The sequence below is a fragment of the Amia ocellicauda genome, chromosome 4 (genome assembly GCF_036373705.1).
Source record: "Amia ocellicauda isolate fAmiCal2 chromosome 4, fAmiCal2.hap1, whole genome shotgun sequence".
NCBI classification, from domain to species: domain Eukaryota; kingdom Metazoa; phylum Chordata; class Actinopteri; order Amiiformes; family Amiidae; genus Amia; species Amia ocellicauda.
In genome coordinates, this window is record NC_089853.1 from 43439673 (window position 1) to 43454157 (window position 14485).

A 14485-nucleotide genomic window follows, 5' to 3' on the forward strand; every position below is an offset into this window, starting at 1 on the left:
TAGTGGCAGCACCAGTGAGGTTTAGAAAGGTAGGAGGTGATTACGGTTTAGGGTGACAGTTAAAACAGAAATAGTACAAGACCAAATAAATGCTTTAGTAATAAATTAAAGTGGAACTTTGTAAAAAGCTTCAGCTGCCATTGCATTGTTGACCTAATTGTACAATGCATTGTGCAAACCATTTTTAAGGACTTTCTTTCATGATCAGAAATGGAGACAAGTTTGATTGTGCCAGAAGATCAACTGGCAAGAGACGAGAATATAAAAGCTTCTTTCAAGTGGGACTAGAAAGCTAATTTTCAATCATATTTATTTACCCAATTGTTCTTATAGTTTGTGCAATACAGTATGCACACCATTTTTAAGGACTTACAAAAATAAATAATCACAGATAAGATTAATCGTGCCAAAAGATTGATTGGTCAGAGATTAATATATAAGAATGTGTCCCACTCCACCAGTGTTCGATGCTACCCTTACACTTTGTTTGGAACCAAGTGAAGATGTTTTAACAGTAACTGGTATCAGAAATACCAGTGGCAGGAATACAACAAAAACAGCGGAGCAATACCATTGAATATGTGTGTAGAGCAGTACATTAAAGTGCACTTACATTTAAAAAAAAGACATAGGATACCCTATAGATGTAGTTAAAAGCATTAAATAACAACCATCTGTGGCAATCGTAAATTGTTTTCTGTCTGACGGCCTGAGTAATATAACGGGTATGTAGTATATTCTGTATGTGTTGTAGGCCTTACTTCAAATGTAGCAAGGAAAAACAATAACATATTTCAGAACTGAATAATTTACATCTCTTTAATAAACAAAAAAGCCAGCATGCATTTCAGCTGACTCTGAAATTGACTAGAGATTTCATGCTTAACCCTTCAAGAATCACATAGCTAATTTGCATGAGAACTTTTTGTATCTGTATTTATTATACATATAGGTCACAATTAATCATAGTACAGCATTTTTGCAAACATATGTTAATATTTCCCCAAATGTATTAACTGTATCCCCCAATGCACATTGCCTTAAAACAGAACACATAAAAAATCAATACAACAGTTTCTTTGTAACCCAATACTAATTTTAAGTGGAAGTTTCTGAAGCAAATTATATTGGCTTGTCCCAGTAATTATTATTTTAATATAATAATATAATTAAACTACTGATTAATAATTATATTGATTATATTGGCATTATTTACCTATAATTGTAGGGAGCACTTCTAGCCTTTTCTGTGACAGAAACGACTTCACTGCTGCTAGAATCCCTACTGCTACTCTCAACTGCAAGTGCAAAAAGCTTTCTGCCTGACCCGGATTCAGGAATATAATAAGGTCTAGACCTAGATCAGCTGCCTCTTCACTGGATGAGCCTCTGTGTGACTATGAGGCCTGCCATAAAACATCCTTGCTGAAATTCCCTACAAAACATATTCTGTATTATAATCACACAATGAATAATTCTTAAATGTAAAAAATCCAGCATAAAACACAATGGAATCATTTTTATTTACTAGAATAAATTTTTGGGCCTAGTGCATTGTATCCCTGGAGATACATAGAATTAATTTCAAAATAAAGTTAAAAAGTAACTGCCCAACAATAGCATTTGACAGATATTATACTAATCATGTTAAGAAATGCATAAACAAAATTAAATTGACCACATGGAGCGGAAACAGCCACAACAGTGTTCAGTCAGGCCTCGATGAATAGATACTTAAGAAACAGGAGCTGGAGATTTTGCATGGGGGTCGATCCACAATAATAGGGATAAATGTTACACAGAAGTCAAAAATTATAATTATTTTGCAACTGTCTGTTAAGTAAAAAATCAGAAGTTTTCTTTTGTCAACTGCATTAACATCAATGTTTTGGACACAAATGATGCACTATATCTATAATTCATAATAATGTCTCACTCATACAGAAACTTTGAAAATACTGCACCCATCATATTTCACACATTTAATAGGCAGGGTATTGTCCTTGCCTAACTTATTTTCTAGATTTGAGCTTATGTCACGGGCGGGGCGTGACTGGCCATTAGCGTTAATTGATCACTTATTATTTATTTGTTTATTATCACTTTTTTAATTTAATTATTGTGTTGTGCACTGTTTATTATTCACGATTGTTTTATTTATGAAGTATGTTCTTTTTTACTTCCTTATTGTTTCTATTTTTATGGTTAATTTGGTATTTGGGTTGATTATTGGTTTAATTAATTAATTGCTTTTGTTGCCAAGCGCAAGCTGACGGACCACATTCTCACATGGACTAACCTGCACGCTTTCTCATTGGTCACTTTTACCTGTGCCCCTATTTCTCTCTTTAGTATATAAGTCCGGGGAAATGGTCATTCGAGAGAGCAATGGACTATTGAGGAGGACATCTGGTGGAGAGGGGAACCGTGCCGCAGTGCCGCAGTGCCGCAGTGCCGCAGTGCCGCAGTGCCGCAGTGCCGCAGTGCCGCAGTGCCGCAGTGCCGCAGTGCCGCAGTGCCGCAGTGCCGCAGTGCCGCAACTGGCAGAGTGAGTGAAGATGTCTCTGCACGGATTGTAAAGGGAGCATTGGAAACTACGTACAATGGATTGCTGGAGATGACAGCGCAGGCCAGAGCGTTAAGTACCTGGTTGTATTTCTATAGACGGGGAATAATTGGAAAGGAGAAGCCACACGCCGTGGAGGTTGAACTTTCTTTATTAAGACTTTGTTGAGATCTCCACTGCCGGGGTACTTTGTGGAAAGGGTTCCCTGTGTTTTGGTCCTTGTGAGGCAGACATTGCGGGATAGAAAAGACATTCATTAATCCCATTTGAATTCGTGCAATTTGAGATTTGATAATATTTGTTCCTACCTGCAGTTGTTGGGGTCCCAGTTGGCCAACGGGGTTCCAGCTCAGCCGCAAAGACTTTTCCTCTGAGAGGAAGGGGATTCCTCCGTGTGTGTCACCTATTGTGAACAGAAGAGACTGTGAAACTTTGACATTGCTATCTGTGTTTTATATTAGGAAATTGGGTTTTATTGATTAGACTATTTTCTTTATTTTATTTTCTTTGTTATTCTGGGTAGGGTTTTTAGTGTTATGTGCCCATTTTTATTAAAGGAATTTTAGGGATGCCAACTTCCTAGGGTTCTGTGCTAGTACAGTCTTCATGCCCTGTTCTAGCTAAATATAATTGTTACTTTTTGTGAACTTGCCTTCCGTGTGGTGGTGTTCTGGGGTCGGTCGCGCTGCCCGGGGAGAGAACTGCCGGGGTGAACGAGGTCCCCTCTCCTCAAACAAAAGAGGTGGCATGGTCGTGAGCGTGTCGCCCCTACGCACCCCATAGGCGGTGACCCTTATTTTCATCAAAAGCAGAAGGCAAATATTCTGATTAGGATTGAATCACAGACAAACGAAATGGGACATGGAAACTTTGCTGATATTTAGTATATTTTCTGTGACGTAGCAATAGTTTGTTTTTGATGTGGTTTATAACAATGCTATTCTTTGGTTATTCGTGTTTTTAAAGACTGCTGTTTGAGAGAACACAATGCATTGCATCCGAAAAGCCACCTTTGGCCCACCGTTGTTTGATTTGATAAGTTAGTTCTCACAAAATGTCCTAAATATTCTTAAATCATAATGTTTTTTTCTGTGGAATTGTGGGTTGACCTCAAACTAACATTGAAAATATGCACAACAAAAAAAATTACATTTCACTGGTCAAAACAGGAATTTAAATGAATTTATAATGTTTTTCTTAAAATACAGTTGACCTGGGGACCTGATTTAAATGTAATGGCAGTACAGTTTAGCTCAAAACATTGCAAGATTGGAACCCTCCCGGCCACTGGCAGTTTTATACATTCTTTGTGAGAAGAACGCAAATCTCATGCACAGGGGTACCAGCCCTTGCCAAGGTCCCTTATCGCTGCTGGCCCTGTGACGACGGAATAAACTGATGGCTTGACAGACTTAGTGTACTTTAGTTTTGTGCTTTCTGTAACTTGCTCTCGGAGAGCCGCATGCAGGCAGTTTGACTCCAGATTCACAGACCTGGCCACTGAGACTGTGCTCTGAGATGGACATCACACCATTAAGGAGGAACCCATCCAGTTGTAAGCAATTAACATCCTATCATGCTCTGTGGTATGTATAAAAATGCTGAGCAGGCCCAGTTGACCTTGATTTTGGATCAAGATGGCAAGAGGAAAGAATCTAAGTGACTTTGAAAGAGGGAGGGGAGGGGGGGTCATTATAGGGGCATGAACGGCAGGAGCTTCAGTCACAAAGATGCTCAACTGGCTCGTGTTCTGGACAAGTGGGTGAGTGCATGTGTGGGACACCAAGAGAACGGGACAGGCCTGACTGCTGGACCCCTACAGTGAGGGGGTCCGGAGGCTCTGTTATGCCGTGGGGGACATTTTCCTGGCATGGTTTGTCCCCTTAGAGGGAAGGGTCACTGCAAATCATGACAAAGTTATTCTGAGTGATCACCTTTATCCAATGGTGACACATTTCTATCTTGATGGGAGTGGTCTCTTCCAGGATGACAATGCCCCCATCAACAGGGCACGAGGCATTGAAGCTCTTCTGGTGGCTCATGGTGGCCCAACACCTTTTCATTTAATTTGTCACCCGTCTGTATATATATTTATCACATAGACTGATATGTAGGACTATTGCATAACTCCCCAAATCATGTTAGGTTATTTTCCAAGTGCACACAATGCTAAACCCTCCTTTTCTAATCCCTCACTTACCTCCATCCACTACTGAAGTCAAATAATTTAATTTACCTCATACATAAACAATTAGCAAGACCAGCAATAACAGTAACACTACAAACACATTACTCCACTTCCAACCCCAAAAACTGCTGTTACACTAATGAACCATAGATTACATCAGCCCTGAAACTGTTCCATTTCTTTTGTTTATTTTTATTGGTATTTTTATATGCTTTTTTTAAACTGACATTCCCATGAGAACTAGCTCAACAAGCCCCGTCTAAATTTTAACTAATTAACAATCATTTGGAGATTAAGATAATCAGAAACAAATAGCATAACATGCCAAATTTAAGCTGCCTGCAAACAAAGCCATTTAGCTCATATTCAACAGGCACTAGTAAGGATATTTGCTGCAGCATGATTAACTAGCACCCAGACTCCAGTTTGCTTTAGCTTTAGTTTTTTCATAACTATGCATATTTTTTTAATGTAAAAAAACAAAATAAAGACACACTCAGATCGAAGCCTAATAAGTAATGGGACACAGCTCTAGCTCTGCTGAAGACTTTACAGATAGCAGGAGATAAAGGAGAGGTACATTTTAAAAGAGGGGGAAGCTAAGTTTCACTTTCAAAATCCACAGATCTAATTCTGGCAAGCAACAGCAGAGATCCTCTCAAAAGCAAAAGCATTCATTACATCTTGTTATCAATACAACTTGTTTGGTACCAGACCCGTGTGAAAATATTCATGCAGCTGCATTTCCCTCAGTGTGTTCATACAACATTTAACAGCACAGAGAAACACAATAGGCTGGAATGTGGCTCCCACAATTCCATCTCTTAAAAAAATAAAATAAAAGGCACCTGCCATGTATACCACAGCAAGTTCTTATGTAGAACACAACTACATCATTAGAGATAAGTTTAATTCACTTATGGCATCAAGTATCTCCTTGAAAAGCAGTGGGCTGTATCAGCAGAGATGCATGAGAAGTACACACTGCACAAAGAAGGCTAAATACTCAGGCATATCTGTCATTCACTGAGGACTGCTTGGTCTTTAGGGAAAGAAAACATTTAACACCTCACATGTTCTGCAGAAACTTAGATAAAAAAACACTAAAAAAAAATAATCCTTCACAAAACTGTGTACCACTAAGTTCAGCTGGATTTACCCTGCACCTGCTACCTTTATTTAGTTTAAGTTCTGGGCACTGGCTCCAGCTCTGAGCTGTGTAGCTTTGGCACAAACAGAGAAAGTGATGCAAATGTTTTGCTGTAATCACATGTGGGTGTAAGTACTCCACCCAATTATGATTACAATGTCAAATTTGTTCAATGGAAGCGCATTCATTTTTCATGAGAACGTTGCACACAAAAAGTCAAGGGCCAAATCCAATCGTTGTTTTACTTCAGTTGGTGGCACTTGAAGGACCACAAATGTAGAGATGCCTAGCTGTGCCCGTGGAAAAATCCACAGTGCCTGTCTAGTAGAAGCACTTTAATGGGGTTCTCTCATGTGACCAACTGCAAGGCAAACAGAGATGAGTGCTGCACACACGACAATCTGTGTAGGACGACTGCCACGTAAACACACATAACTGAACTGTTCCCTCTGTGTCCAGACAGGAGCTGCGAGGCAGAAGCTGGAGAACACAGGGATCTGGCGCAGGCTGCAGTCCCAGAGACACCCAGAGGAGGTCAGTGAAACCCCCACCCTCCCTCCATCTCCTCAGCAGGCCAAAACCAACAATGAAACCTGATTGCAAGAGTGTAAAAGGTCCTTTTCCACACCAAAACACAGCATCTGTCTTCATGCCTCCTGGACAGGCTAAATGGCTACACATGCACAGCAGTGTCTTCCCCCTCGTCCCGTCACAGAAGTTCTGTCGGACAGTAACTGATCAGTAACTCATTAGAACTCTGCCGCACTGTATTGTACAGAAGATCGCCCGAGATCATCAAATCACTAGGCCAAAGGCAGGTTGCACAATCACAAGACTGTACGAGAGATTGCACAGGCACGAGGAAACCTAAACATGCAGCCATAGCCCATTTGTCTACTCGTGTGGAGTTTTACCTACATGTCTGTGTGGAGGAGAGTTTCCCACAGTCGTTTCAAAGCCACACAAATGCATTGCAGACATTGCACTAATGCCTCTTACAGATAATCTAAAACGTGAAGTGCTGCAGATCCAGGAAAGCTCCAAATGTCCTTGTGCTACATGCCAGTCGCATTTCTTACATTCTGAGATGAGGAAGAGCACATTTTCATGCACGATTAAAATTGCATTGAATTTTGAACATTCATGTTTGGGTGCTAGGAATGGTGTGGTTTTAAATGCCATTTCCCACAGCAGCCTAAACCACAAAAATAGACAGGGACACACACACACAAGATTTACCTTAATGACAAGGTGACAAGCAAAGTAGAGTAGAGCTGCCACATGGCCCCAGCTGCATTTGCAGTCTGTGAAAACCTGCATAAACGTCTCCCTCCTGGGCTGCACCGCAGAGTTATTGAGAAGCCTGAGGGGGAGTACAGAGAAGGTTGATGAAGTACAATCAAATCAGGCAGGCTATCAGTGATTGATCCAGAGAGAGGGACAGAAAGAGACACAATCCACACACACACTCAATATTGCAACTCAGGGTTGTTGAGCATTTCATCTGCAATTAGCTGTGGACACTATCCCAGCTGCCTAAGGGTCACAAAGATGGGCTCCGTCCAGCTGGGAGTAGGAGAGCTGCAGCCCATTGTGATGGCAGACCTGGTCATACAGTTAGGTCCATCAATATTTGGACAGTGACAATTGTCATAATTTTGGCTCTGTACACCACCACAATGGATTTGAAAGGAAACAACCAATATGTGCTTGAAGTGTAGACTTTCATCTTTAATTTCAGGACAGTTACATGCAAATTGGGTGAACGGTGTAGGAATTACACCCATTTTCATATGTGGTCCCCTCAATTTTAGGGTCTCAAAAGTAATTAGACAAAACGAACATAATCATGAATTAAATTGTGAGTTTCAATACTTGGTTGCAAATCCTTTGCAGTCAATGACTGCCTGAAGTCTGGAACCCATAGACATCACCAGATGCTGGGTTTTTTTCCCTGGTGATGCTCTGCCAGGCCTGCAGTGCAGCTGTCTTTAGTTCCTGCTTGTTCTTGGTTCATTTTGCCTACTGAAACATTCTCATAATGTATGTGGTTTGATACCAGGACCAGCTGTCTCTATGGCAGTTCACGGTTGATTTCTTAAACACAGCATGTAAAAATGCTAAAGTCACTAACGTCAACACTTTTGAGAGAATGGGCATCCTTTATGGAACTAAACAGCTCTCCAGACATTTCACCAACATTACTATGGGAAACAGCTGAAGTAGTGCCGAGCGGGAACATAATTTTCATCAAACAAAAGATCGAGACAGAATGTAATTTGGAACAAAAGATAATATCCAAGTACATTACAAGCAGAAACTCATTACAAAATTGAACTGCAAAAATTCATCTCCCCACATAAAATTGGTAACATTCTAAAAACAAATCCTGTGGAGGAATTGACAACCAAATAGTTTTTATTACCAATACTATCTAGCAACACAACTACAGTTCATTATCCAATGGATAAACCATAACCACCAAGCAGAATGTTCTCCTCCCATTTATGACCAAACCCATTGAAAAACATCCTTGCGTTGACAATCTCTACAACTCTCACAGCTTGGTGGAAAATAAACTTACCAATTATACCATGACACCCTGTAGATTTACACCTATATTTTCAAATCCAGAATTATTGATAAATAAAACACCAATTACTTCTACAATATGGAAACAAAAAGGCATCACTCCCATACGTCACATTTCTTCTTTCATTTGAAGAATTGATTCAGAAATATGGTATCACTAAAGAGCAGTACTTAACATATTTACAAAAAAGAAACAATTGTTATTACCAACAATAACTTATTACTAGACGAAATAAACTAATATTGAATTCAAAGAAACACCAATGTACATTTTTGTTTTTATAGACTTCTAATAAAGATAGATCGCACAATTTATCTTCCAATCACAGTGAGAATCTAAATCTAACAATTACTTCTGGACACACATTTGTTCTAACACCTTTTTCAACCACAGAATACTAATCTCATTCTTGTCTCTCTAACTAAATCACCAAGAAATCCTTCTGAACTGGAAAACAAGAAAAAAACGAAATACTACGCACTGGCTGAATAATGACAGACTACATCATTAAAAGGAAGATAACAGACACATGACAAATACTGTGCAATCAGATTGCCCCTTGGGGACTAATACAGGTGTATTGTATTGTATTGTATCGTATCTGCGCTCCACAAATGTCAAATAGACATTTTATATCTGAATGTATCCCTAGATTAATGCCCAAGTATACACAACATAACACACAAACACGATACATATACAATATAAACTGTACACAAAATAAAAACAATCACCCCCTTTCAAGTTTTAAATGCACTATATTGCCGTCATCCCCCCACCCCCCCTACATTCCCTCAGAAGTCTTGAAATATATTATCTTTTTTGGACAATTTTTGTTAGCCAACTCTCATAAGCTACAAATGATATAAGTTTATCCATATGTGATGCAATAGTCCTCTATGACATCACCGGATTCCACATGCGATACGGGACAGTGCACCATCTCCATGGTAACATCAAGGTGGCATTCCAAGTAACGGGTCTCCTTATAACAACAATCACTTGCTGAGCAAACCTCATAGAGACTAGACCTCCTGGATCCGAGATGGCACTGAGATCGGTCTTGTGCTTCCTGTTGCCTGGAGCGCTGGCTGTCATAGCATGGGGCTGGTACCTTTCACGCAAGAAAGAGGACGGTGATGCCTGCCACGCCACGGAGGGGGAAGCGGGACAGGAGCTGCCTGAACAACACAGCCTCACGGCCCCCTCCCGCAAAGGCACCCACGGCAGCACGGCGAATAGCAATGGCCTCGATGGTGCCCCCCTCAGGAATGGCAGTCCCGGCCCGAGTCAGAGCGGGCTCGATCCTTCTGAAGGCTCCGATGTGAAGGACTCCGTGGCCAGCGGCTATATGCTGCGAGAGATCGCCCGCTGCGCCGACAAAGCCACACAGACGGACAACCTGAATGAGGTTCCTGAGGCCGAGGGCTCTTTACGGGACCTGTCCCGAGCAGATATCGGACAAGCCAGGGGGGTGGACGTAGGAGTAGGCCAGTCTGAAGAGGACCTCACCACGGAACCTCCTCAGAAGCCCTCTGCAGAGAAACAGAGCAATTCAGAGGTGACCGAACTGCAGAAGAGGTGCGATACAGCCCTGCAGACAGTGCGCGCCCTGGAGCGTCAGCGGGACACATTGCAATATGAAGTGGATCATCTGCGGGACACCCTGATGGAGGCGGAAGAGATGCAGGCCGAGGCACACCGAGAAGGTGTTGACCTGAGAAGGGAGCTGCGCAGGGAGGAGGCAGAACGGAGACGCCTGGAGGCTGGTTTCTCTGATCTGCAGAGGCAGTTGAAGATGATGAGCAATGGGGCAGAAGGAGAGCAGGAAGTGAGCGATGATCAGTGTCCCATTCTGGGCTCTGCTGGGGAAGCGTGATTGCCTGTCAGCAGTGCCGACGCAGCCGCTTCATCGTTTACACCTCTTCACTGCAATGACCTCCCGACAGCTATGCCTCGCCCTATTTAACCCTCTCTCCTTCCTGCTGTGCTGCCCTCCTGCCCGAACCCCGACGGCCGACTCTGGATGTCCTTCCTGAACACCGAGGGGCCGTGACCATGTGGCTGGTACTGGAGATGAGCTGTGCCACCCCACTTGCCACCCCTGCCAAGTTCCATGAAAAATAAAGCCTTGAAATGAACTCCTTGCTATTGATGCGAGTATTAGAAGTATATTTAAATGATTGCTGTATAGGCTACATCCTAATAAGACACAGAAACCATGCAGAATGTGCCGGCTAGCAATCCGATTCATAAACTGCGATCAGTGTTGCCAACTAATTTTCAGTGGAAGATGCTAGAGGCAGGTCGACGTGTTGCAGGGCAGTGAAGTACAGCCTGACTACGCCAGCACGGGAGTCACCTGTACAATTACCTTATTTATAAATTACAGATATCACAAGGTTGTCACAGATGCGCTAGATCTTGATTTGGGGACTTCCACCACTTGCCAGGATAGACACTACAACACAATACGCACAAACCATTAATTGCAAAGGAGAACAATTACAAGATTAAAATCACAAGTTTAAAAGAATTCTACAAATCAAAAAAGCGGTATAAAACAGACTTTAGTGCCATCGTCTGGAAGACACAGGCACAGACACTCGTTTCCCACAATTTAATTACATCTAATGCCAGTCTCCAGTTACTGCCCTACAGTCTCCGCGCAGGAGCCAAGCCCTGCACCCCCAGCGCTTGCGGGTATAGGACTTATCCCCCTCCGCCCGGTGCAGCAGCCTGGAACCGCATCCCGCTGCCCGGCTCAGCACTCTGCCTGCTGTAATGCAGCTGGGTTCGGACTGAAGGGAAGAGGAGAGATTAAAACACTCCAGCAGGCAGCCCTGTTAAAAGCTACACAGGGGGCACATCCCAAATTAGACTAATACAAGTTCTCGTTTGAAAGTGCAGATACAATAAAATAAATGCTAACAGGAGGCAATAAATACAATACAGAGCACAAAACAATCAAGGATGAAGCTCAATAAAATAAGGTCTAGGAGACTCGAATTAAATCTTAAACTAAGGCTAACCTCCTTTGTAAATTGAAAAATACACCGATCAGCCATAACATTATGACCACTGACACGTGAAGTGAATAACACTGATAATCTCGTTATCATGGCACCTGTCAGTGGGTGGGATATATTGGGCAGCAAGTGAACATTTTGTCCTCAATGTTGCTGTGTTAGAAGCAGGAAAAATGGGCAAGTGTAAGGATCTGAGCGGCTTTGACAAGGGCCACATTGTGATGGCTAGACGACTGGGTCAGAGCATCTCCAAAACTGCAGCTCTTGTGGGGTGTTCCTGGTCTGCAGTGGTCAGTACCTATCAAAAGTGGTCCAAGAAAGGAAAAACCGGCGACAGGGTCATGGACGGCCAAGGCTCATTGATGCACGTGGGGAGCGAAGGCTGGCCCGTGTGGTCCGATCCAACAGACGAGGTTCTGTAGCTCAAATTGCTGAAAAAGTTCATGCTGGTTCTGATAGAAAGGTGTCAGAACACACAGTGCATCGCAGTTTGTTGCGTATGGGGCTGTGTAGCCGCAGACCAGTCAGGGTGCCTATGCTGACCCCTGTCCACTGCCGAAAGCACCTACAATGGGCACGTGAGCATCAGAACTGGACCACGGAGCAATGGAAGAAGGTGGCCTGGTCTGATAAATCACGAGTTCAAGGTGTTGACTTGTCCTCCAAATTCCCCAGATCTCAATCCAATCGAGCATCTGTGGGATGTGCTGGACAAACAAGTCCGATCCATGGAGGCCCCACCTCGCAACTTAACAGGACTTAAAGGATCTGCTGCTAACGTCTTGGTGCCAGATACCACAGCACACCTTCAGAGGTCTAGTGGAGTCCATGCCTCGACTTGTCAGGGCTGTTTACACTGCAAAAGGGGGACCTACACAGTATTAGGCAGGTGGTCATAATGGCTGATATGTGCATGTCTTGATACATAACTGAATGATCGCAGCTGACACAGCTCCTGTGTGCCTGTCCTCTGATCGGATCAGCAAGTTCCTTGGAATTCAGTCATGACAACTCCAGAAAAACTGTTCATGTAAATCTAGAACTACTTCGTCCATTTAAAGTGCGCTTCATAAGCCCTTACTGTTCAATTACTGTTAATACTGTTATTGTTGATTTCCTGGCTGGCAGTGTTAAAATAATTGTTCGATTTTTGTCAAAAAAGGTTATAAATTTGGAGACAAGTGTGTGAAGAAAAATAACAACTACAATCGAAAACTGAACCGAATTGAAAATGTGTGGAATCGTTACAGCCCTATTATGTGATAATGAAGCCAATTCCACAAATGACTCAGGTTCTTGCTATGGATATACTCCTAGAGGATACCCTTTTCACGTAGTATACATAGCTTAATCTTGCACATTGCAATCCCAATGCTGAAAACTATTTTTATTCGCCACAACGTGACATTGGATATTCCTGATTTATATCAAAACGCAATATATATCAAATTAGCACTGATCTCTAAAACGATAAACGTTCACACAATCACAATGAATACATCATTCAGCAATGTTGACAAAATATCAGACAATATCACACATTACAAACCTGTACTTAATAGCAATTTGCTGTCTGTAAAGAGATGATTCTGTAAAATAAAGGGACAGACTAAAACGAATGACAGAACGGATTGCCCATAGAATATAATGGGGAAAACAGAAGGATCTCCAAATCCCACACAGGAATCCTAAAATCCTAAATACACTTTAAAATAATCTCATATAATACATAAAAGTGGAATGACATGGAATGACAGCTGCTTTCTATGGAATAACTGGATTATCGAAAACACACTGAAAACAGCACAAATAGGTTTGACTATATCTCCAAATCCTAGACTGGGATTCTAAAATCCTGAATACACTTTCTTTAAAATAACCTCATATAAAAAATAAAAGGGAAATGACAGTAGATTTCCCTGGACTACTGAAAACACACTAAAACCATAATAGGATTGTTTTCACGACACACACCTATTGATTTACAAGCAGGTCTTGAACTTGCAGTGTACATAAATGTAGATGACAGAATATATATATATGTATAAGAAGTCATACCTATTTGTGCTATGTTTTCAGTCAATATTCCAGCCTTCTCATTCCATAGTAAGCAGCTGTCTAACAGGAACAAAAAGATGCAAATAATAAACCACTATATAGGTTAGGTACTGCAGGGTTCGTACGCACCTTGAATGTCCTTGGATTTTGAAATTCCTTTTCATGTCCTTGAATATACTGGATGTTTTACAAAAAGTTGACTATGTCCTTGAATATACTTGAATTTAGTGAAAATGGGAAAAAAAAAAAAAAAATATATATATATATATATATATATATATATATATTTCAACAACATGATTTTACATTTATATTGTTTTATTGTTTATTTAGGATTTGTGTCAAGAAAACTAAAAATGCCCCGCGCAATCAGTTTTCTAAAACCAGTGTGCAGTCATCCAGACCACTCGGCCAATGTGGTTCAGACCTCAGAAACATATGAACACTTTAATACTTTTTATTTTGTTTTCCAGTTTTTTTAATCAGACATAGGCCTAACTATATAGGCTTAATAGTTAACATACTGAATCCAGACCTTGGACCACAAAATATTACATGCCCTGGCTGGACTTTCGGTTATTGTCTCCACCCCCCCTTCTTTCTGACAGGCAGGTACTTACTGAAAAAATGTTAGTTTACAGCTTAATTGGTTAAATTCCATTATTCACAGGTTTCTTCTTGTGTTAAAGACAAAACAAAATAAAAACTGAAGATTTAAACAACTGGAATTGAAGAACAGCCGTGGGCTGGATTTCTACTCTGCTCTGCTGAAGGTTGTAATTAAAATGAATGTACAATTACAATATTAATGTACAGAAAGGACAGGAAAAGAACTGCAGACGCTGAGCATGCATGCTGTAAACTAACCTAGGAAAAGTCTATTCATAACAGAATAAATATT